The 22226-nt window shown below is 41.8% G+C and overlaps 1 protein-coding gene across 1 annotated transcript in view; it reads left to right on the forward strand.

Moving 5' to 3' along the window:
• LOC128302969 (uncharacterized) overlaps nucleotides 1-22226 on the forward strand; it is a 224654-nt gene that overhangs the window by 90236 nt on the left and 112192 nt on the right.

A 22226-nucleotide genomic window follows, 5' to 3' on the forward strand; every position in this document is an offset into this window, starting at 1 on the left:
TTTCTAAATATTTTAGTAAAAACATTAGTTTTTTATTCAATAATCTCCTACAACTCAAACTAATTTCAAATTCTGATGTGAGTGGAACATAGAAAAAAACCAACTGAATTTCAAGATTTATGTTTTACATGTGTGGTATTTTCGGTCAAATACGGCAGTTTGAAGTTATTTGGACACATTCCACCATGAAAAAACTACGCAGAAGAGCATCATTTTATTGTTATTAATCTAGTTACTGAAATTAAATGGTCCATTACTGAATTTTAGTAACGATGAGCCTTTATAGACAAAACCAATCAGTGGCTATTTAAATTAATCATTTTATTTTTTGCTCAACAGTGATGGTTGCTAAATTAAAGCTTAATTACCATTTCCTTTGCTTATACAACCTTTATCGAAACCTTATTTTTTCTTTGTTAGAACGGCCTGGCCTTAACGACTTATTTTACTACGTAGCCGGATAGTTAGTCCTTGCGGGCCGCCCCAAAAAAGTTAATTTCCTTAAGTATTTTTTTTAGTACACGCTTGATGACGAAGATCATCGCATGAATAAAATCGTAGCGCCTCACATTATGCAAAATGCTTAACGGAACTCACCTCAGAAGAGAACTCATCATCGCATAGATAGACTTACCTGTGTTGAACGTAACGGAAATGTAAATTGTGCTTGTTGTACTGGTTGAGTTCTTACTCGTAAAAAAACAAACATTTGTGAAAAGAATGTTTTCTAAGAATAGAGTCGAAAGACCAAAAAGAATGTCATACGTCTGGAATTCAGCAGACATGCAACACGCACCCTTCACAAAGTCTGTGGATCGGAAGGGTGTAAAAATGTTCGTTCATGGGATTTTGGTCCGGTCCGTTCGAGTGAAGACTGGCGCAACTACCGATCCTTTATCGAAAACTTAATGTGTGCAAAAAATGAACATTATTGAGTAAATTTTAGTTGCACACTTAATTCTTGACACGCACACTTGAATGTCGTTTAATATGCTTGATGCATATTTGCATAAGCATACACTATTGTAGCGCACTATTGATTTCACTAGCTACTTCCAGTGCTGTTGATTCAGTTAAAGCAATTATTCGAATGTTCAATCTTTTTGTTTAGATGTTATGAAGAATGGTTCAATTTAATCTATGCCGTTAGTAGAACGCAATGCCGTGAGAGTGCGCTCAGCTCTTCATGATGTGATCGGAATATTCGGGAAACTAAACCAAAGCTGGATCGTTGCAAAGCTATTGTGCAGCACTTGAATAATTGCTGGCGAAAGTTTTCATGAAATATTTCATCACCAGCCGCTGTACTATAAACCTTTAAAATGCAGGCAGACCCCGAGAAACGCCGTTCCACCTATACGCGGATTCGGAGATACGCGGTTTTGGAGATTTGACAGATGGGCAAGTTTATAGCACAGAATCTAAGCGGACAGGTGAAAATTTGGTGGAAATAACATTTTTTGTTCTGGAAAACATTTGTTTTACATTTATTTTAATGTATTTTTTTCCAAAAATCGCCTGATTCGCTGAATAAATTAAGTGCAGAGAAGGAAGTCGACTCGCTGACTTTGAAGTATTAACGAAATTGCACCAGGATTCGATTTACGCGAAAATTCGAATTTCGTGAATTTTCCCGGGTTATAGCTGTCCGCTATAATCTCTAATCTATCCGCGTATCTCGGGAACTGTCTGTGCCAGTCTTCGGAATCCACGTATAATAAATATCATTCACCTCGGGGACTACCTTTACTTCACATTGAGCAGAACCAACAGAACCTTTTGAAAAAGATAGAATCTTAACAACAACTGCGCAAATATTTAGCTTCTGGCATGCATCCAATGATTGTTTCTTAAAATTTCGGAAGAACTTCGGAAAAAAGACAGTTACCATCAGTCTTGTGTTTTCAAGAATACTTATTCGGCTGCGTAAATACAGTCGTTGTGTTTCTTTTTCTTATCCGCCAGACCAAACATGGAGTATAAAAGACACCCTCAGGATGAAGTCTGTTATCAGTTACATAAGTGATAACTTCCCGAATTCAATCAAACAATCACAATGAAGTTCGCCTTCGCTTTCGTCCTGATCGCGCTGTTCGCGGTGATCTCGATCTCCCAGGCCATGCCTTATCCCGAGGAGGATGCTGCTGCTGATTCTACCGACGGTGAAAATATTGAATTTATGGGCCGAAAATTCCCATGGAAGAAAGTAGCTCAAATTACCGTTAAGGTTGCAAAGGAATTGCTTTCACAGTGATGAATTTCGAATAAAGTACAATCTATATGCGTATCAGCTAATTCATTATGGTGTTTATGTACGTTCACACGATACAATTCCTGCTCGATCTTCACCCTCTGCAAATCTTTTTTTGCATGTGTTGGTGTATTCAAGCAGAGATGACAAATCTTTTATAGATTGCTCTTTTCGGGGTGATCTCGACACTGACTGTGCCTCACCCCGAAGAGACTGCTGCTGATGCTTCAATAGACGATGTGAATATTCCGAAGTAGAAGCTAAAGAATAAAATTATTGATTATTTTACGCGCCTTGAATAAATAAAAACCTATTTAATCTTATTTATCGTTTTTGTATTGTTTAGCATTCATTTATAATACCATAAGGGGCGGCCCGGAGGCATGATAGTAGCGGAGCCGGTCTTCACACGAACGGACCGGACCAAAAATCCCATCCGGACCAATCCCCCGTAGCAAGGACTGACTATCTGGCTACGTGGTAAAATAAGTCGAGACGGCCAGGCCGTTTTAACGAAATAAAAAAATTATATATATTATAGTTTTTTTTTTTTTTTTTTTTTTTTTTTTTTTTTTTTTTTTTTTTTTTTTTTTTCGAAAATACGGCATTGCCGTCATAATTTAAATTAAATAAAAATATTATAGTTTTTTTTATTACGCTGCCAAAAAAATTGGGAAAAATAGCCATGGAAACATGCAGATGTTATACAACTTGCTAGGTTAGGTTACTTGCTAGGTTAGGTCACGCATGCAATGCTAACATCAATGTTCCGATCGCTCGTTCGTGTAAAGCCGCCTTCTATCGCGTCTACACGTAGCGAAAAGTCGTAGCCGCGGTCGCAACAATGATTTTAATTTTCATAAGTAAATTGTTTTAGTGCACGTTTGCTGATGAAGATCATTACATGGATGAAATCGCAGCGCCTCACATTATGCAAAACGCTTAACGGAACTCACCTCAGAAGAGAACTCATCATCGCATAGACTTTCCTGTGTTGAACGTAACGGAAATGTAAATTATGCTTGTATAGGTTGTACTGGTTGAGTTTTTACTCGTAAAAAAACAAACATTTGTTAAAACAATGTTTTCTGAGAATAGTGACAAACGACAAAATATGAATGTCATATGTCTGGAATTCACCAAACAAATAACACGCACTCTTCACAAAATCTGTGGAACGAAAGCGAGTATAAATGTTCGTTCGCTATCGCTTGTTCGCTACAAAGTGAATAAATCGAATCAGTCAGCATGAAGATCGCGTTTGCTTTAGTTCTGTTCGCCCTTTTGGCAATGTTCGACGTCTCAATGGGTCGGAAAGGCGTCAGACCTACTACAACTACAACTACGACTACAACACCAGAACCTAAAAAGGCCCGATGGCTAGGTCCACGCATAGGATGGATTTACACGAGATAATAACTCGTTGGTCTACTAATTGCTGTAATGGAAGCCGCTAAGAGACCGGAATCTTCATCGACGAGAAAGTTCTGACGCCTGCTGCGATCACACTTGTGTGTCCGATGATAAATAAAGAAAACCGTTTGAATTCTGTAATGATCTTTTATTTACGGTTTTTTTTAGAAATGTAATTTCCGCATTATTCGCATGATTTCCAACGTATCTCGTTCAGCAAGTTCGTAGAACCAAGCGCAGTGAATCCAATTCGAAATCGGTTAAATTGGTTCTTACATCCAGAAATCCAACTACAGGCCAGGTTTTTGGAATTTACATACTGTTTCGATCTGATTTAACACTTATATAATCATTTCGTCACATTTGCACTTGGACATTTACAGGGTTTTGCTATTCAATTCTGACTAGCTGCCCATAATTTTTGACCAGCGGCACTTCTAGTTATCGGCGGGTCTTTGTAAATACAAGCGTAAGAATTTGATCGAGAGCATTTAATTTCTTCAGGTCGAATCATGACAGCTTTTTGGCCTAACAACAACACAAAAGTGATCGGAGAATTAAGCCGAATATAACGTGAACAGAACAGAACTCACCGTCATATAGAACGATTTTCCTGCGTTGAACGTAATGGAAATGTAAACTTTGGCTAGGAAAAAAGAACAAACAATTGTGAAAACAACGTTTTCTGAGAATAGTGCCGAATGAACAATATCAATGTCACACACTTGGAATTCACCAAACAAACAACACGCACTCTTCACAAAATCTGTTGAACGAAAGCGAGTATAAATGTTCGTTTGCTATCGCTTGTTCGCTACAAAGTGAATAAATCGAATCAGTCAGCATGAAGATCGCGTTTGCCGTAGTTCTGTTCGCCGTTTTAGCAATGTTCGACGTCTCAATGGGTCAGGGAGTAAAACCTAAACTGATACTGGGAAGGTTCGGTAGATATGGATTCGCACCCCGATAAAAATTTTGCAACGCAAATAGGCTTTCTAGACCATAACTCGATGGTCTATTAACTGCTCTGATATGAAGACGTTTACACACCGAAATTTTCATCGAAGATGATTTCTCCAGATCTATTCCTATTCAACGACGAAGCTCGATATTTAATATCGTAAAGAAACATAATAAACTCATTAGTTGTTTATCTGCAACAAGACTCTCTCTATCTTCTTGGCGTAACGATCTTCTAGGTCATGTCTGTCATTTCTGGCTTACTAGACTTAATTTACCACGCAGCCGAATAGTCAAGTCCTTGCTACGGGACATTGGGTCCGGATAGGATTTTGGTCCGGTCCGTTCGTGTGGCGACGGGTGCCGCTACCATCATGCCACCAGGCCGTCCTACAGGTTTAATTTTCATTAGTAAATTGTTTTAGTACTCGTTTACTGACGAAGATCGTCACATGAATGAAATCGTGGCGCCTCACATTATGCAATATGCTTACTGGAACTCACCTCAGAAGAGAACTCACCACCATCCTTGTGTTGTGCTGGCATTGGCTGTACTGGTTGAGTCGTTACTCGTAAAAAAAACAAACATTTGTGAAAACAATGTTTTCTGAGAATAGTGACAAACGACAAAATATGAATGTCATATGTCTGGAATTCACCAAACAAATAACACGCACTCTTTACAAAATCGAAATCGATCGATAGAATCGAAAACGACTATAAATGTTCGTTCGCAATGGCTTGTTCGCTACAAAGTGAATAAATCGAATCAGTCAGCATGAAGATCGCGTTTGCTTTAGTTCTGTTCGCCCTTTTGGCAATGTTCGACGTCTCAATGGGTCGGAAAGGCGTCAGACCTACTACAACTACAACTACGACTACAACACCAGAACCTAAAAAGGCCCGATGGCTAGGTCCACGCATAGGATGGATTTACACGAGATAATAACTCGTTGGTCTACTAATTGCTGTAATGGAAGCCGCTAAGAGACCGGAATCTTCATCGACGAGAAAGTTCTGACGCCTGCTGCGATCACACTTGTGTGTCCGATGATAAATAAAGAAAACCGTTTGAATTCTGTAATGATCTTTTATTTACGGTTTTTTTTAGAAATGTAATTTCCGCATTATTCGCATGATTTCCAACGTATCTCGTTCAGCAAGTTCGTAGAACCAAGCGCAGTGAATCCAATTCGAAATCGGTTAAATTGGTTCTTACATCCAGAAATCCAACTACAGGCCAGGTTTTTGGAATTTACATACTGTTTCGATCTGATTTAACACTTATATAATCATTTCGTCACATTTGCACTTGGACATTTACAGGGTTTTGCTATTCAATTCTGACTAGCTGCCCATAATTTTTGACCAGCGGCACTTCTAGTTATCGGCGGGTCTTTGTAAATACAAGCGTAAGAATTTGATCGAGAGCATTTAATTTCTTCAGGTCGAATCATGACAGCTTTTTGGCCTAACAACAACACAAAAGTGATCGGAGAATTAAGCCGAATATAACGTGAACAGAACAGAACTCACCGTCATATAGAACGATTTTCCTGCGTTGAACGTAATGGAAATGTAAACTTTGGCTAGGAAAAAAGAACAAACAATTGTGAAAACAACGTTTTCTGAGAATAGTGCCGAATGAACAATATCAATGTCACACACTTGGAATTCACCAAACAAACAACACGCACTCTTCACAAAATCTGTTGAACGAAAGCGAGTATAAATGTTCGTTTGCTATCGCTTGTTCGCTACAAAGTGAATAAATCGAATCAGTCAGCATGAAGATCGCGTTTGCCGTAGTTCTGTTCGCCGTTTTAGCAATGTTCGACGTCTCAATGGGTCAGGGAGTAAAACCTAAACTGATACTGGGAAGGTTCGGTAGATATGGATTCGCACCCCGATAAAAATTTTGCAACGCAAATAGGCTTTCTAGACCATAACTCGATGGTCTATTAACTGCTCTGATATGAAGACGTTTACACACCGAAATTTTCATCGAAGATGATTTCTCCAGATCTATTCCTATTCAACGACGAAGCTCGATATTTAATATCGTAAAGAAACATAATAAACTCATTAGTTGTTTATCTGCAACAAGACTCTCTCTATCTTCTTGGCGTAACGATCTTCTAGGTCATGTCTGTCATTTCTGGCTTACTAGACTTAATTTACCACGCAGCCGAATAGTCAAGTCCTTGCTACGGGACATTGGGTCCGGATAGGATTTTGGTCCGGTCCGTTCGTGTGGCGACGGGTGCCGCTACCATCATGCCACCAGGCCGTCCTACAGGATTAATTTTCATTAGTAAATTGTTTTAGTACACGTTTACTGACGAAGATCGTTACATGAATGAAATCGTGGCGCCTCACATTATGCAATATGCTTACTGGAACTCACCTCAGAAGAGAACTCACCACCATCCTTGTGTTGTGTTGGCATAGGCTGTACTGGTTGAGTCGTTACTCGTAAAAAAAACAAACATTTGTGAAAACAATGTTTTCTGAGAATAGTGACAAACGACAAAATATGAATGTCATATGTCTGGAATTCACCAAACAAATAACACGCACTCTTTACAAAATCGAAATCGATCGATAGAATCGAAAACGACTATAAATGTTCGTTCGCAATGGCTTGTTCGCTACAAAGTGAATAAATCGAATCAGTCAGCATGAAGATCGCGTTTGCTTTAGTTCTGTTCGCCCTTTTGGCAATGTTCGACGTCTCAATGGGTCGGAAAGGCGTCAGACCTACTACAACTACAACTACGACTACAACACCAGAACCTAAAAAGGCCCGATGGCTAGGTCCACGCATAGGATGGATTTACACGAGATAATAACTCGTTGGTCTACTAATTGCTGTAATGGAAGCCGCTAAGAGACCGGAATCTTCATCGACGAGAAAGTTCTGACGCCTGCTGCGATCACACTTGTGTGTCCGATGATAAATAAAGAAAACCGTTTGAATTCTGTAATGATCTTTTATTTACGGTTTTTTTTAGAAATGTAATTTCCGCATTATTCGCATGATTTCCAACGTATCTCGTTCAGCAAGTTCGTAGAACCAAGCGCAGTGAATCCAATTCGAAATCGGTTAAATTGGTTCTTACATCCAGAAATCCAACTACAGGCCAGGTTTTTGGAATTTACATACTGTTTCGATCTGATTTAACACTTATATAATCATTTCGTCACATTTGCACTTGGACATTTACAGGGTTTTGCTATTCAATTCTGACTAGCTGCCCATATTTTTTGACCAGCGGCACTTCTAGTTATCGGCGGGTCTTTGTAAATACAAGCGTAAGAATTTGATCGAGAGCATTTAATTTCTTCAGGTCGAATCATGACAGCTTTTTGGCCTAACAACAACACAAAAGTGATCGGAGAATTAAGCCGAATATAACGTGAACAGAACAGAACTCACCGTCATATAGAACGATTTTCCTGCGTTGAACGTAATGGAAATGTAAACTTTGGCTAGGAAAAAAGAACAAACAATTGTGAAAACAACGTTTTCTGAGAATAGTGCCGAATGAACAATATCAATGTCACACACTTGGAATTCACCAAACAAACAACACGCACTCTTCACAAAATCTGTTGAACGAAAGCGAGTATAAATGTTCGTTTGCTATCGCTTGTTCGCTACAAAGTGAATAAATCGAATCAGTCAGCATGAAGATCGCGTTTGCCGTAGTTCTGTTCGCCGTTTTAGCAATGTTCGACGTCTCAATGGGTCAGGGAGTAAAACCTAAACTGATACTGGGAAGGTTCGGTAGATATGGATTCGCACCCCGATAAAAATTTTGCAACGAAAATAGGCTTTCTAGACCATAACTCGATGGTCTATTAACTGCTCTGATATGAAGACGTTTACACACCGAAATTTTCATCGAAGATGATTTCTCCAGATCTATTCCTATTCAACGACGAAGCTCGATATTTAATATCGTAAAGAAACATAATAAACTCATTAGTTGTTTATCTGCAACAAGACTCTCTCTATCTTCTTGGCGTAACGATCTTCTAGGTCATGTCTGTCATTTCTGGCTTACTAGACTTAATTTACCACGCAGCCGAATAGTCAAGTCCTTGCTACGGGACATTGGGTCCGGATAGGATTTTGGTCCGGTCCGTTCGTGTGGCGACGGGTGCCGCTACCATCATGCCACCAGGCCGTCCTACAGGTTTAATTTTCATTAGTAAATTGTTTTAGTACTCGTTTACTGACGAAGATCGTCACATGAATGAAATCGTGGCGCCTCACATTATGCAATATGCTTACTGGAACTCACCTCAGAAGAGAACTCACCACCATCCTTGTGTTGTGCTGGCATTGGCTGTACTGGTTGAGTCGTTACTCGTAAAAAAAACAAACATTTGTGAAAACAATGTTTCTGAGAATTCAATGTTCTGAGAATAGTGACAAACGACAAAATATGAATGTCATACGTCTGGAATCCACCAAACAAATAACACGCACTCTTTACAAAATCTGTTGATCGAAAACGATTATAAATGTTCGTTCGCTATCACATGTTCGCTACAAAGTGAATAAAACGAATCAGTCAGCATGAAGATCGCATTTGCTTTAGTTCTGTTCGCCCTGTTGGCGATGTTCGACGTCACAATGGGCCAAGGAGCTGCCAGCGCTGGTACAACTGCAACAGCAAAACCTAAACCTAAAATAGTGCGTTGGAGAGGACATCGCTTGGGATTTGTTTTCGCGAAATAATAACTCGATAGTCTTTTAATGGAAGACGCTAAGAGACCGGAATCATTATCGACGAGAAAGTTGCGCAGATCTGACACCTGTTGCGATCAAACTCGTCTTTCCGGTGATAAATAAAGAAAATCGATTGCATTCCGTAATCAGCTTTTGTTTAGCGTACTTTTTCTACAACTAGACATGTATTCAAGCATGGTTCGTTCCGTTGACGCAAATGTCGTATCGTACGCTTGATTTTGCATTCGCTTGGCACATAGAGGAGGGCAACAAGCTCGTAGAACCAAATGTTCAAAGATGCTTGGAAATTATTGTCATTTTCGACATTCGAGAACACAATCGCTTTCATTTTGCCTCGTCAAATTTACTGTTAGCGTTTCGTTATTTTCGTAGCCAGTCTGAGCATTTAATGGCGATAATTAATAATCTCAATCTCTTTGATAACACACGCAGTATGCTTTGTTGTTTTTCCATTGCCTATCTATGCACTCTTAATTTCTTCATAAAGTGTTTAGAATAACGATTTCGCTCAAACTATTTCATCGAATTGTATGGAATTAATTATATTTTGATGTAATATTTTCGTAAATGTTACCGAAGAAAGTAAGCATTATGCTACGTCGAATCTATGGCTGAAAAAATCATGGAACCGTGTCGATTTTATTCAATAAACAAAAGTAAAATTATTTTCTGCTCAAACGCTTGAAATCGTATTTTCATTTTCCAGACTAAATTTTTAAAATTGCTAAAAATTGCTCCGAAAACATTTTTCACCGAAAGGCACCATATCCTCTGAGAAAATGACAGCAGCAAGGCCCACAGCATCATGATCCGGACACACTGTTCGTCCGCTTGAGAACAAAGGGCGAGTAATCATTATTACCTGTGGTCAATTTTCACTATGCGCTATGCGCGATTAATATTTTTGCAAACAGTAAATGAGATTACGACTAAAGAAGTAGATGAAACAACAAAAGGCAGTAGAACATTAATTTACAATTCAAGGCACTCAAAATGAATCTCTTCTGTCGGACTTAAAACACATAAATAAAACTCTTAAGGCACGCGCACCAGAGTAACCAACAACGGTTTCATATTTACACAGGCGACAGTAGAAAGAGAGGGAAAGCAGCACAGCTGCATGGCATCGCACAACGCAGAACAACATAAAGCAGCATAAACCGCGTTAGTTTCTCTCTTACTCTCGAGGCGTTCGGTTGTGCGTCGTAGTGCGCTCTCGCGTCGAGTATTTTGTTTTTACATTCTAACAGTGCTTCTACGTACAAATGTTTGTATAACAATCGGGAGAAAGGTGATTGATATATGGCCTCAAACATCCATAATGATCGACGGCAAGCAGGTCGTAAAAAGCAAACGTTTTGCAAAGATATAGCGAGTGATGTCAGCTGTTCCCGCACCGTAGTTTGTTTTTGCGACCAGGAAGGCAATTGCGCGCGCGTGTGAGTGTGTGTGTTTGATGTAGTTTTACATGCCGCCGGTTTGGTTGACACAGAAAATGAAAGTGTTCGCAACCGTAGCAAAGAGTGTTGCTAAGGACGGGCAATAGAAAATCTTTCCCCGGGGGAAAGATGATGTGTGACAACTAGCCAATCGTACGGAAAAGAAAGCGGTGTATGTAATCTGTGTGTTTGCATTGATGTGTGCCAGAATTGACAAAAGGTGTACTGTTCTAGCGCTGGGAAATGATGAAGGAATGGATGGACCAACTGGTTTCATGGTTGTGTGCGTTACTGTTACAATAACCCTCTTGGAAAGATAATTACAAGCTCGATGTTTTCCGTTTTAATTTGCTTGCTGAGGCACAGGAAATGTGCGGCAATATGCAAATTGGTTTGGTGGTCGAGAAATGTCAAAATTTGTTGTCAACAACAAACGCAGCTTTCTTTGATTCTTGCTAAAGCTGGAACAAAATCACACCAGCGTTTGTACGTCGGTGATGCATTACCAATTAGCTCATGGAAGGATAATTAAAAATTCTTGGTGACAATAAGGATGTCGCCCAAGAACCACTTGATCGCGCCCAAATGCACAGGAACTATTGATAGATAGGTTAGTGGGTGCATATTCTATTCCATCAGCACCATCGGTAGGCGAACACAAACGGGGCTAAGGATGTTAGTTTCCAGGTCACGAAGAAGAACACAACCGCAGGGGATGCTTTGCTCGTTGTGTAGCATTTGTTTGGAAGAAGCAATCTCCACGCGCTGTGTGATGATAACGCCATCGCCAAAATCTCTTCTCGAACGCACACACCGACACCGCTTGGGGAAAAGAATGGTGTGCAGTAGCGCGCACGCGTTTCGTCCTAACCAACACATGCGACCGTTTGTGTGGGAACTACAGGTGAATTCCTCGCACAGGCAACAACACAAACAAACAATGGCACCGTGCCATGATTGTTGGCTGGCTAAAATTCGAATATTTTATTTGTCACAAAACATGATTGACTGGCCTTTTTTCTCTACCAAACCGTCCTAGTGTGTGCGTTATGTGAGGAGAAAATGGTGCAAAATAGATCCGGCTACCATTGCGGAGACTTGTTTGTTGTTTACTTTGGTGACAGGCGATTTGGGTTCTCATATAATATGCTTCCGTAATAAAAATGTTCGTTTTATGTCGGAACATTATTTTACGTACGTACTTTGTAACAACAGATAAGATAGTTCTTGCCCATTGTATGTGTCCCAGGCAAAAAAGATTTCTTCGCGTATTGCTGAAACATCAAACGACAAACGCATACCAATGCAACCAGCGCATCGAAGATGCACAGAATCTCTCGAGGTTTAGTTTTGGTGCACTACTTTTCCTGCGCTTTTGCGAGCAAAGAAAGGGGACAAAAAGTGATAGTTTTGAACTTGAACTAAAAAAAATATGCTGCAACCATCCACTGTGGCTGGCGTAGGAGCGCACTGTAACTGTAACGCCCTTGCTATAGGAGCAAGAATGTGCCGGTGGACATATTGTATTAGAGAGAAAAAGCTATGGAAATGATTAATATTATTTTTGTTTTTCTTTGAATAAAATCCTTTAAAGTCATTTAAGGGTACAAACAACAATAAAGCTCTGTGTTGTTTGTTGAAGTATGCGTTATTGGTTTTGATACGGCAAGCACGAACCTTCCGCCATGAAGCCAAATTTCGCCAAAAATGGCTACCAAAAAAGCAACCATGAAGGATGCTGCTAGGCTGCTTAGCAACGTTCAAAGGCCTCATGGAATGCTCGACATAGACAGCAAGACAGCAAGATTACGTTAATAATTTTTCTGTTCTGAACCCGCTAGTAATGTCCGTTGAAGTATCACCATCCACGTTAGTTAGTCAGTGACCAGAGATAAAGTGTATGTGGAACAGAAACCGAAATCGAGTTTTCGAATGGAAACCAAATCCGAGTGAAGCATTCGGTTGCAAATTCGTGACCACTGCAAGCCTGTTCAATGAAAACATAGTGTGTTCCAGCGAAAAATAGTAGAATAGTGTGTGCAATAGTGTGGTGTGTATAGTCGTTAAGGTCGGGCATACCGTGTGTGTGTGTGCCCACACAGTCAGTTTATCCTCACGCGAGGAGCAAGCATTGCATTTGTGATAACAGTTATTGTCTCAGCAAACCAAAACACACCCCCTCCGGCGAGTAACAGAAATATTCTTCTTTGCTCTGGAGCGCCACCGTCCGGAGGGAAGCATTCCATCACCGGGAAAAAATATCCAGAGAAGGACAGCCAAGTCAGCCGGTATATAATGGTAATGTGTCTCTTTATTTTCTCTTTCTTCAAACTATCGTCTAATAAAATTGCAAGCATTTCAGGCTGTCAAGGAAGTACGGGGTCCGTAGAGATGGAAGCATTTTTGGTGACATCATGCGTCGACGGTCGATTGACTCGCCGTGGAACTTTGTTTGTTTGCAATCGGATCGCATTTCTTTGATGACGTGTTGTCATCCACCCCATCACGCGACAATCGATAGCTAAATTAGCATTCAAATTAGATGAAGTTATACTTTCCTCGCTTTCAAACATACCACTTGTCTGACTGCGCTTGAGTTTCATGCGCTAGAGGATGCGTTTTTTGTGTGTTTTTAGTTTAAAGGCAAATGGTTACGAGACACGCGTGTGACATGTGGTAGAAGCGATGCAGGAATGCCTATCAGAGACACACTCACCGAGGAAGAGCCCGCCATGCAGTAGTGACGCTCTGGTCACCGTGCGAGACGTTGGGTGTGGAACTCAATTTGAATAGCGGTATGAAAATTCACAACTTACCCCACGTTGCCCATGATGTGGAGGAGTCCTGCAAGGCTGCCAAACGTTATGGGGAGGTCTTCGTCGAAGCGCTGAGTGCGCTAATTCCATTATCAAAGCGCGAAATTCGTCTTATTTTAAACACTGAATGGCTGTTTCGGTCATCTTTAGTGCTTTTCACACTTTGTCGTAATGGTTGGCGTGCTAACTGCACTCCAGCAAACGTGGTTTGACATTTTCCTGGTGTATCCCAGAGTGCAATACGTGTTAGCAAATGCTGGGAGAATTTTTGATGTGGGAATATTGTCTATAATGTATTCAACCAATTGAGATTAGCTTGATCTTCAGCTTGACCTAAATGTTATATTGTCTTTTTTCATTCGACTTCTATACATCGAGTTCTTTTAAGAGTCTGTAGGACATCATACACATTCGGATCTATTTTTTCTTTAACTTTTTTCTACAAGCTGCTCACCTGTTACTTTTTCCTACTTCATGTTCTAATTCATTACTTTATCGTTATCTATATATAAAATTTCGTTCGTTGTAACGCTTGCCGCGTCAGGTCAGGCGAGCGAAGCGAGCGAAGCGATGAGCGCATAGCGTGATCGTACCGCGAGAGAGCGGCGAGAGAAACTTAGCACATACACGAACAGTGGTGCTTCACCCGACCGTCTCTCTATGCATGGATACCACCACTGCATGAGCGTGCGAGCGAGCGAAGCGATAAGCGCAAAGCGTGATCCGAACAGATCGCTCTCACTTTTTGTTCTCTCTCTGGCGAAGCCGCGTGCTTGCGTTCCCGTTCGCTCTCGCATCGCTACCTTTGTGCTAAACTATGCGCGCAGTCAGATGATTTTCAATCAATGCAATGTTTTGTCAAACAATAGTGCAACTTACTTTATTATTTGCATTATTTAAATGGTTTATTACATAATCTATCCCATGCAAATGGTCGTATGTGTTTGTGCGTATTTGTGTCTTCTTTTTTTCGCCAGGACACAAAGCAAACACACGCGGGTACGTATGTGTAAATTACTACATGATTATTTGCGCTATTTTAATGGATTACAATTACAAAACAGAAATCTACACACAGAAAAGACAGTATCAAACGATCCCTACGACCCCGCAACACTTTCCTGGGGTGAGCGTGTCTATGCACGTGAGTGTGTTCATTTTTTATTCGCCTAAAGGAGGAAAAAGCTACCATAGCAAAAGCGCGTATACATGTGAGAAAGCTCACTACAATATTTGCGCTATTTTATTGGATAACAAAAATGAAACCCGCTCTCAGAAAAGCCCCTCACTACCTACGACATTTGCGCTTGAGTGTCTTCTTTTATGCGCCAGGAGGAGGGACAATCTACCACAGGAGATCCAGATCGAGTATCCATTTATGAAAAACTACACTAAACGTACAGAATGTATCGCTAATAGTTGGAGAGGTCCAATCCACTCACTTATATCGTTTTGGGAGATCAGTTCTATGTAAAGCGTAAGTATGCCTCCGATAGCACGCTCATCAAATTTACTTCATCAATTGCAACAGGACCATTTTGAATCTACGTATCGCCTTACGCTTTTCTTAGTTTTATTCTGTAGAACATCCTTATTTATGTTCCCTTCTTGCAAACGTGCGTGGGTATTGTCTTATTCGACAGGGAAAAAACATTAATCAACCCCACAGAAAAGGACATGATATGAGATGTTTGGTCATGTAAAATAGGCATTCATAGATTGTTTGGGTTGTACCTGTGTGTGTATTTGAATTTTTTAAATCGTTTTTTATGTAGACCAATAAAATTACATAAAAAGTAATAATTTTGTCTTATGCCGGGCGACAGCCTGCCGTACACATCTCAGAACAATGCAAGAAGAGCTTAAATCAACACCGCACTCTGCCGAAATCGAGTTGTGTGTTGTTGGTTCCCATCAGCATCTGTTGTCACTACATAATCCGGACAAACGGAGACCACGGTTCGAGGGGATTTGGACGCTCATTGCTAAGCATGGTAGCGGCACAGTACGCCTTTTCGACCGTAAACTACCACACGGACCAAACACACACGGAATTACAACGGTTAAGCTCACAGCGCAACTGCAACTGTGCGATCAAGTGGTTAGCTTGGCGTGGCAAAAATAGACATGTTCTGCTGGACCACCATTCGATCCCGTTCCCTCTGATGACACCATTGCCAAGACGGTGTGGTTTTTGATTATCAAATCCAGAGAGATCGATGTTGATGAAGGTAGCAGGTCTCTTGCTGGAAAGACAAAATGCACCGGTGTGCTTACTGACGGCGTAGAAATATGTCAACGAGCAATTGACGCGAATCCTTGCGATACCTTGCGATTGGGTCTTCGAGGATGAGCTGACGCGAAAAGGTGCATTGTAACTTACAGCCTACGGGTTGGGTAGCGTCTTGCAGAGCAATTTAGATTCAGATTTTGATAAGTTCAGGGTAAATTGTTCGCCATCAGGACTAAGCCAAGAATCCTAAACCTAACTTATAAACAATCACGACACGGTAACGTAACAGAAAAGAGGGATTAAAGGGGTTCACATTAATGAGACGGTTACAGAGAATTTGTAAGGATATATTGTAATCGAACACATTGGACATGGCATTGAAATTTCTTATTGCTCTCATAATCGAAGATTGGCGATAGATAAGACACCTGCTTCAGGGTAGCAAAATTTATGCTCCTCACGATGTGACAATTGGCAGCGTACATTGTATTCAGGTATTGGCACATTCATGCTACTAAAATCCATGTGAACCGTCTTTCCACTTTTTCTATTATGACCATACCAGTAGTAAAGCCAGGGGCTCAAATTACGCTGGCGCTTTCGACTATTGGCCTCACCCAGGAACAGTACAGGGAACGTTAACTGAAGGGATCGTGCATATCGTTATACAAACGACATTGCATTGGGTCATCTTTGCTCAGCTCATTACGCTATTAATCTGTTCCTTGAACTTTAGAGCTTCATCTAATCATACTCCCAAATCATTCACAACCGGGAAACGTTGAACAGCTATATCACAGATGGAGTAGATCGTGATAGTCACCACTCACAGATGTATAGAATACATGGGAGAGGATGAGGGCCAAGAACTAGCTGCAATTTTGCTACAAGTAAGACAACAATTCATCTGGGGCGGCCCGGTGGCATGATGGTAGCGGAGCCGGCCTTCACACGAACGGCCCGGACCAAAATCCCATCCGGACCAATCCCCCGTAGCAAGGACTGACTATCCGGCTGCGTAGTAAAATAAGTCGATACGGTCAGGCCGTTCTAACGAAACAAAAAAAAAAGACAACAATTCTTAACAGCTTCGTGCAAAAGTGTTCCTGGGTTGAGGCTGCTGACCAGCATCCGTTCAACGTCTGGCCCCATTCTGGGAATTGCAGAGTGTACATGAAAATATTAGCAGCAACAACGCTACAAATCAGCAACAGCACAATCCATTGTCGAACTATTCAATCCACGGGAATACGGTGTTACTTCAAATCCATCCTTTGTTGTAAATTAACCGGTACAAACGAGCACAATGCACAAGGATTCGTTGACCTTGGGGAAAACGAATCTCTCTTCATTACTTTCAACTGCAATCTTAAGTCGCCCGAGATCACAAAAAACCCGATCAACACGGTAAGAAATGTGTGCTGATCTCCATCTGATATTCATCTTAAAGAATGATCTATACTACGAGAAAATCGTTTTAACCGAAAATTGTAGATTCGGCCAGCCAACAGTTATACCACAAGGTAACATTTGCACCCTACAGTTTGCATAGATCCTTTAGATAGTATGCGTCCTAGAGTTCAAATGCATCCCGGAGTTTGCGGGCATCCGGTAGGTTCTACCGGGCCTTGACTAGTGCAGTTCAAAAAGCGGATATACCCATTTCCAATAGGAGAAGTTTATCAATAGCCTTATCGTGTGCTCAGTCTACAGCCTGACACGAATGCGGATGGCAATAGAACATGAATGCCATTAGGACTCATTTTGCCTCCCTTTTTGCGCTGTCTTCTTGCAGCAGCTTAAATTACGGTTACGAGTACGCCGTGGTCTGGCCTGTTTTCCGGTTTTCCGGCTGTGGTGCCGATTCCGTCCTACGTCATCGAACCCCCATAGAGATATGGGACGATGTAATCAAATTACATTCCGGTTCAACCAAAATAATGATTTGCTCGTCGGGGATGGCTCTGCATTGTGGCCGCCCTCGTGTGGGGAGACCGCGAACCACCGGTATCGATTGTTCGCTAACTAACGGTACCAAAGTGGCGTAGCATGATGAGTCAGGCCGCTACCCCGCGGACCAACACCCTATCGACAAACACGCACACACACCCACAGAACCACAGGTTAGGGCTCGAGCAATCAGCTGCACTTCAGCAATTCCCTCGCAGACAGTGTACCTGCCGCTGGCGGGAAGGTGAACCTGACAAGACCACTAAGACTCCGCTTCCTTCTTCCAGGCAGACGAACACCCGAGACCGGCTTCTAATGGAAGAAGCACAGCGCGCGCGCCCTCGGGCATTCAGGCTTAACCAGTTCTGCCGCAAATTTGCCGTGGTTGTGCTGTACCTTCGGACGCGTACGCGGCCACGTATCTCGCGTTGCATTCGTTCTTGGCTTTGGCACACGTTAGCAGCAGCCAATAGGTGGCCGTTGCCGTTGTTGGTTTTCTTTTCGGTTTCGCAATTTTTGCAAATCCTCTGGGTGGTGTGTGCGCGGTGTTGCTCTTATTTTGTTTTTTTGTTGTTGCGTGTGCGCCATTTGTGTGCCTGTGCGCAACAAGCGCGAACGATGGCGACGACCTTACGCGCGCTGGCAGGCTAAGAATAATACACAAGAAGCCTTAATAGACTTCGTGGGTTTGTGCACGGTTACTTGGGCGCAAAATTGGACAGCCAATTGTGTGTGTGTGTGTGTGTGTGTGTGTGTGTGTGTGTGGGGGGGAATTTGTTTCATGATTTTGTTGTTGTTTTTGTTCGCCTTCGATCGAGCTTCATTTCCTGCTCTGGTGGTGTTTTATTTAGGTAGAAGTTTTAAAGACACTTTATGAAGATGATTAGAAGATTTTATTAACTTTATATAGCTTGTACAGGGCTTGATGTATTGCGGCTATAGGAATTGCTGAGGAATTCTGACGGTAATCACAGCTGATCGGTGAACACGGCAGAGGTTGCACTGTTAGAGCTCAAATACGTTATGCGTTATGCGTTATGTTGTGGAATTCAAATAACTGTAAGGCACATACTTGCCGATTGGTTAGGGCATAATAATGCCAGAAAAAGATAGGAAAACTGAAATAAAATTTCTGAACTGTTTAAGACAAACCAAATTCATAAAACAAATCTAAATCAACTTTAGAAATTAGACATTTTCACAACATTTATACCAAAAACAGAGAGGAAAAACTAGCGAATCACCACTAAATTGTAACACAAACAAAGAACAGACAGCAAAGCGTAAATAGGCGAATGTACCCATAGAGCTACGTCCAAATCGACATTTTTCCATTATCTTCAATGTCGGGCTTTTGGAATATGTTAAAAAACGGTTGAAAATGTTACAACATGTTGATAAAGGAATAAGAGGGACGTTATTCAGGCATTTATCAGTGCTCTTCGGAAAACGGTTAAGTACGCAGACTGAAGAATTTCGATATGACCGTATTTGGAGTTCTGAGTTTCGTCCTCAACAATGCTTCGTTTTTCGGCTTATCTTTCTTCTTTATCATCACAACAACCTCAAGAGACCTGCCAATTCTGACTTTCTTTGACTTTATTTACTCGTAGCCGGATAGCCGGTCCTGCGTACAGAGGATCGGCCTGGATGGGATTTTGAATCGATCCTCGTTGTCGTATGAAGACCGGCGCCGCTACCAATACACAACCGGACCTGGCCCCTTCGGCTTTCGGCTAGTAATAGCTCATGAAGCACGGGTTAATTTTATGATAAAGTAAACACTCTGAATATTGTTTTTAGCCAACAGAAATAATAATTTCTTGACACCTGCTGCAATCGAGATTGCAGATTAAGCTCACTTTATGAAAATCGTGTTACAACGATCGAAGTGAATGTGGTAAGCTAATTTCTCTTTAGCCCAGATTGCACGCAACTACTGTCATAATAATCTCCAATTATACATCAATCTGGTGACAGACAAGAAGAATGCACAGACAAAGGCGACAGCGACGACGCAATACGCAACTGCCGAAGAGTGTGGCGATCGACATTAATCAACGCAAGCACGCGACAATCCTAAACAGCGTAAGGAAGAGAGCGAGAGGCTGTGTGTATTGCACTCGATGAGGAAATGCACTAAATTAAATCATCACCCCATCATCATTTATGGCCGTGTAGCGTTACCACCATCGGCTCCGGTGACCGGTTTAGGTCCCCCGAGAGCACAAAAGTGCATTCATCCGTAACGCTTCATCACTTCACTCCACTCCGGTTTGTTGTTTGGTGGTGTTGCTGAAGAAACAAGGAATCGCAACCACCGCTGATTCCGTATCATATCCCGCGAGACAGATAAAAAACCTAATCCAGATGATGTGATGTGATCAGCACCGACCGTACGCTTAATGCATGGCGTTGTGCCCGGGGAAAGGTGCTAAACACATACGCACACACACACACAGCAAACGATTGATGCTCGATTCGCCTTGACGCGCCTGTGACGCCGGAGTGTCACTAAAGGGCAGCGGGCAATGTATGTTTTGCCCATTTGTCAACCTTCTTCCTGGTGGTTAAATAAATGCGCCGGAACACACAGACAGACAGACAGAGGTGTGGGCAAATGCACAAAACACCGGAAACAGCCCGGGCGGCGCGACGGAGTCTGCGAGGAGCTTTTTTTTTTGTTTTTGAAAAGAAAAAGAAAGTCGCCGTGGAAAATTGCATCATTGACACGGTTTGATAAATCGTGCGTGAAAAGTGCATTTAATCGGTCGACACAAAACGAGCTGTGGTGTGGTGGAAATTACATTACGGTTCGGTTTTATGTCCATCCCTGCAAAGCATCGTGACATGATGGATGCATTTTCATGATTCATGGCCTCTCTCTCTCTCACCGTAACTGCAGCATGCTGCTATATGCTCACTCAATCCATCCAACCGGAAGGGCATCAGCTCATTAATGTTGACCTTTTAGCCCCCCACGCGCACACACACACACTGTGCTGGAAAGCTGCAGAGCGACTTCCAAGCTCCAAGGGTTGAGCAGAATCGGTCCCTTTTTTCGACGTTCGACGCAATGCACATGTATCGATTGGATGGTACCGAGCCTCCGCGCGTTACCTTTTGTGTTTCGGTGGTTTATGCTCGCTCAGCGAATTAATCTCCGACTTCCGTTTGAATAATGTAGCAGCATTGGCGGGATAAAGGTGGAAATTAAAATGGATTTACCAACAGAAAAAAAGCCCCCTCTACGTTCATTTTGGTTACCAAACACAAATGGCACACACACACACACACACTTAAATATGCAATCATTGCAGATTTTATGCAAAAACAAAAAAAAATGCAACGCATCAGAAATAGGGGTTTTTCTTCTGTATTGCTGCAGTTGCAATTTTGCGCGCCGATTCGATCGATTGTTTTAACTGTTTTGGTTTCATATGGCTTTTGAGGCCACCTTTTAGTTGTCCAAACTAATGTGCGTGTGTGTTTCGCTTTTATTCAAGGGCCTGCACACCGAAAGTTCACCGTCAACCTTGATGTGTGCGAGTGTGCGAGTCTCATTCGAAGGGGAATAGTAAGGTGTTTGGGCTAGGGAAGTCGAATTGTAATAAAACCTCAATAGACCGTGACGGGTGATACGATCGTTTCCAAGTGTCGTTGGTTATTTCTTACGAAGCCATTGTTTCTCCCCCGGGGAGGGGGTTATTCTAGAATATACCCCGTGGGTTGGTTTTGTATCGCAATAGATGGTATAATTCATGTTTATGCACTTGTTCGGTAGTCTGTCTCAATAAAATAATCAGCACACACACACACACACACACACACACACACATTTCCCAACAAAGACATATTCGACGCTGCGATCGACGTCCGTGTGAAACGTGTCCCAATTCGATGATAAGAAATGTGAGACGCGCCTGGACAGAAATTTTCCACCCCCCCCCAGTAATGAGATACGTGACAGTACTGAACGGACAAGCAGAACGGTTGATTGCACAAGACACACGAAAGCGAAAGGAAAAGCAACGGCAACAGCAACAAAAAAAAGCTCCCTTTCATGGACATTGGCTGTGTCGGCATGTCTTCCTGGAAAGAACATCTCCCTGTCGGTGGTGCCAATTCTGCAAATGTGTGGCCGTGGTGGTTTGCCAGCAGAATGTCATGTGGCGCTTAATGATCTTGGGGAATTAGGTTTCGTGTTTAGGTTTTTTGGTGTGATGCTTACGAGATGAGCCTGTTGATTAGATATATCTAATTGATGTGCTTCTTCATCGTGACAGCGGTGCTTCGTTGTCTATGGTTATATAAAAAGAGCATGTGCTGCGCTGTATTCTCCTTTAATGTAACGTCCTCAGAACAGGCGCATTTGGAGTTCAAGTATCATCCATCCAATCGT

This window comes from Anopheles moucheti, chromosome 3 (genome assembly GCF_943734755.1).
Source record: "Anopheles moucheti chromosome 3, idAnoMoucSN_F20_07, whole genome shotgun sequence".
NCBI classification, from domain to species: Eukaryota; Metazoa; Arthropoda; class Insecta; order Diptera; family Culicidae; genus Anopheles; species Anopheles moucheti.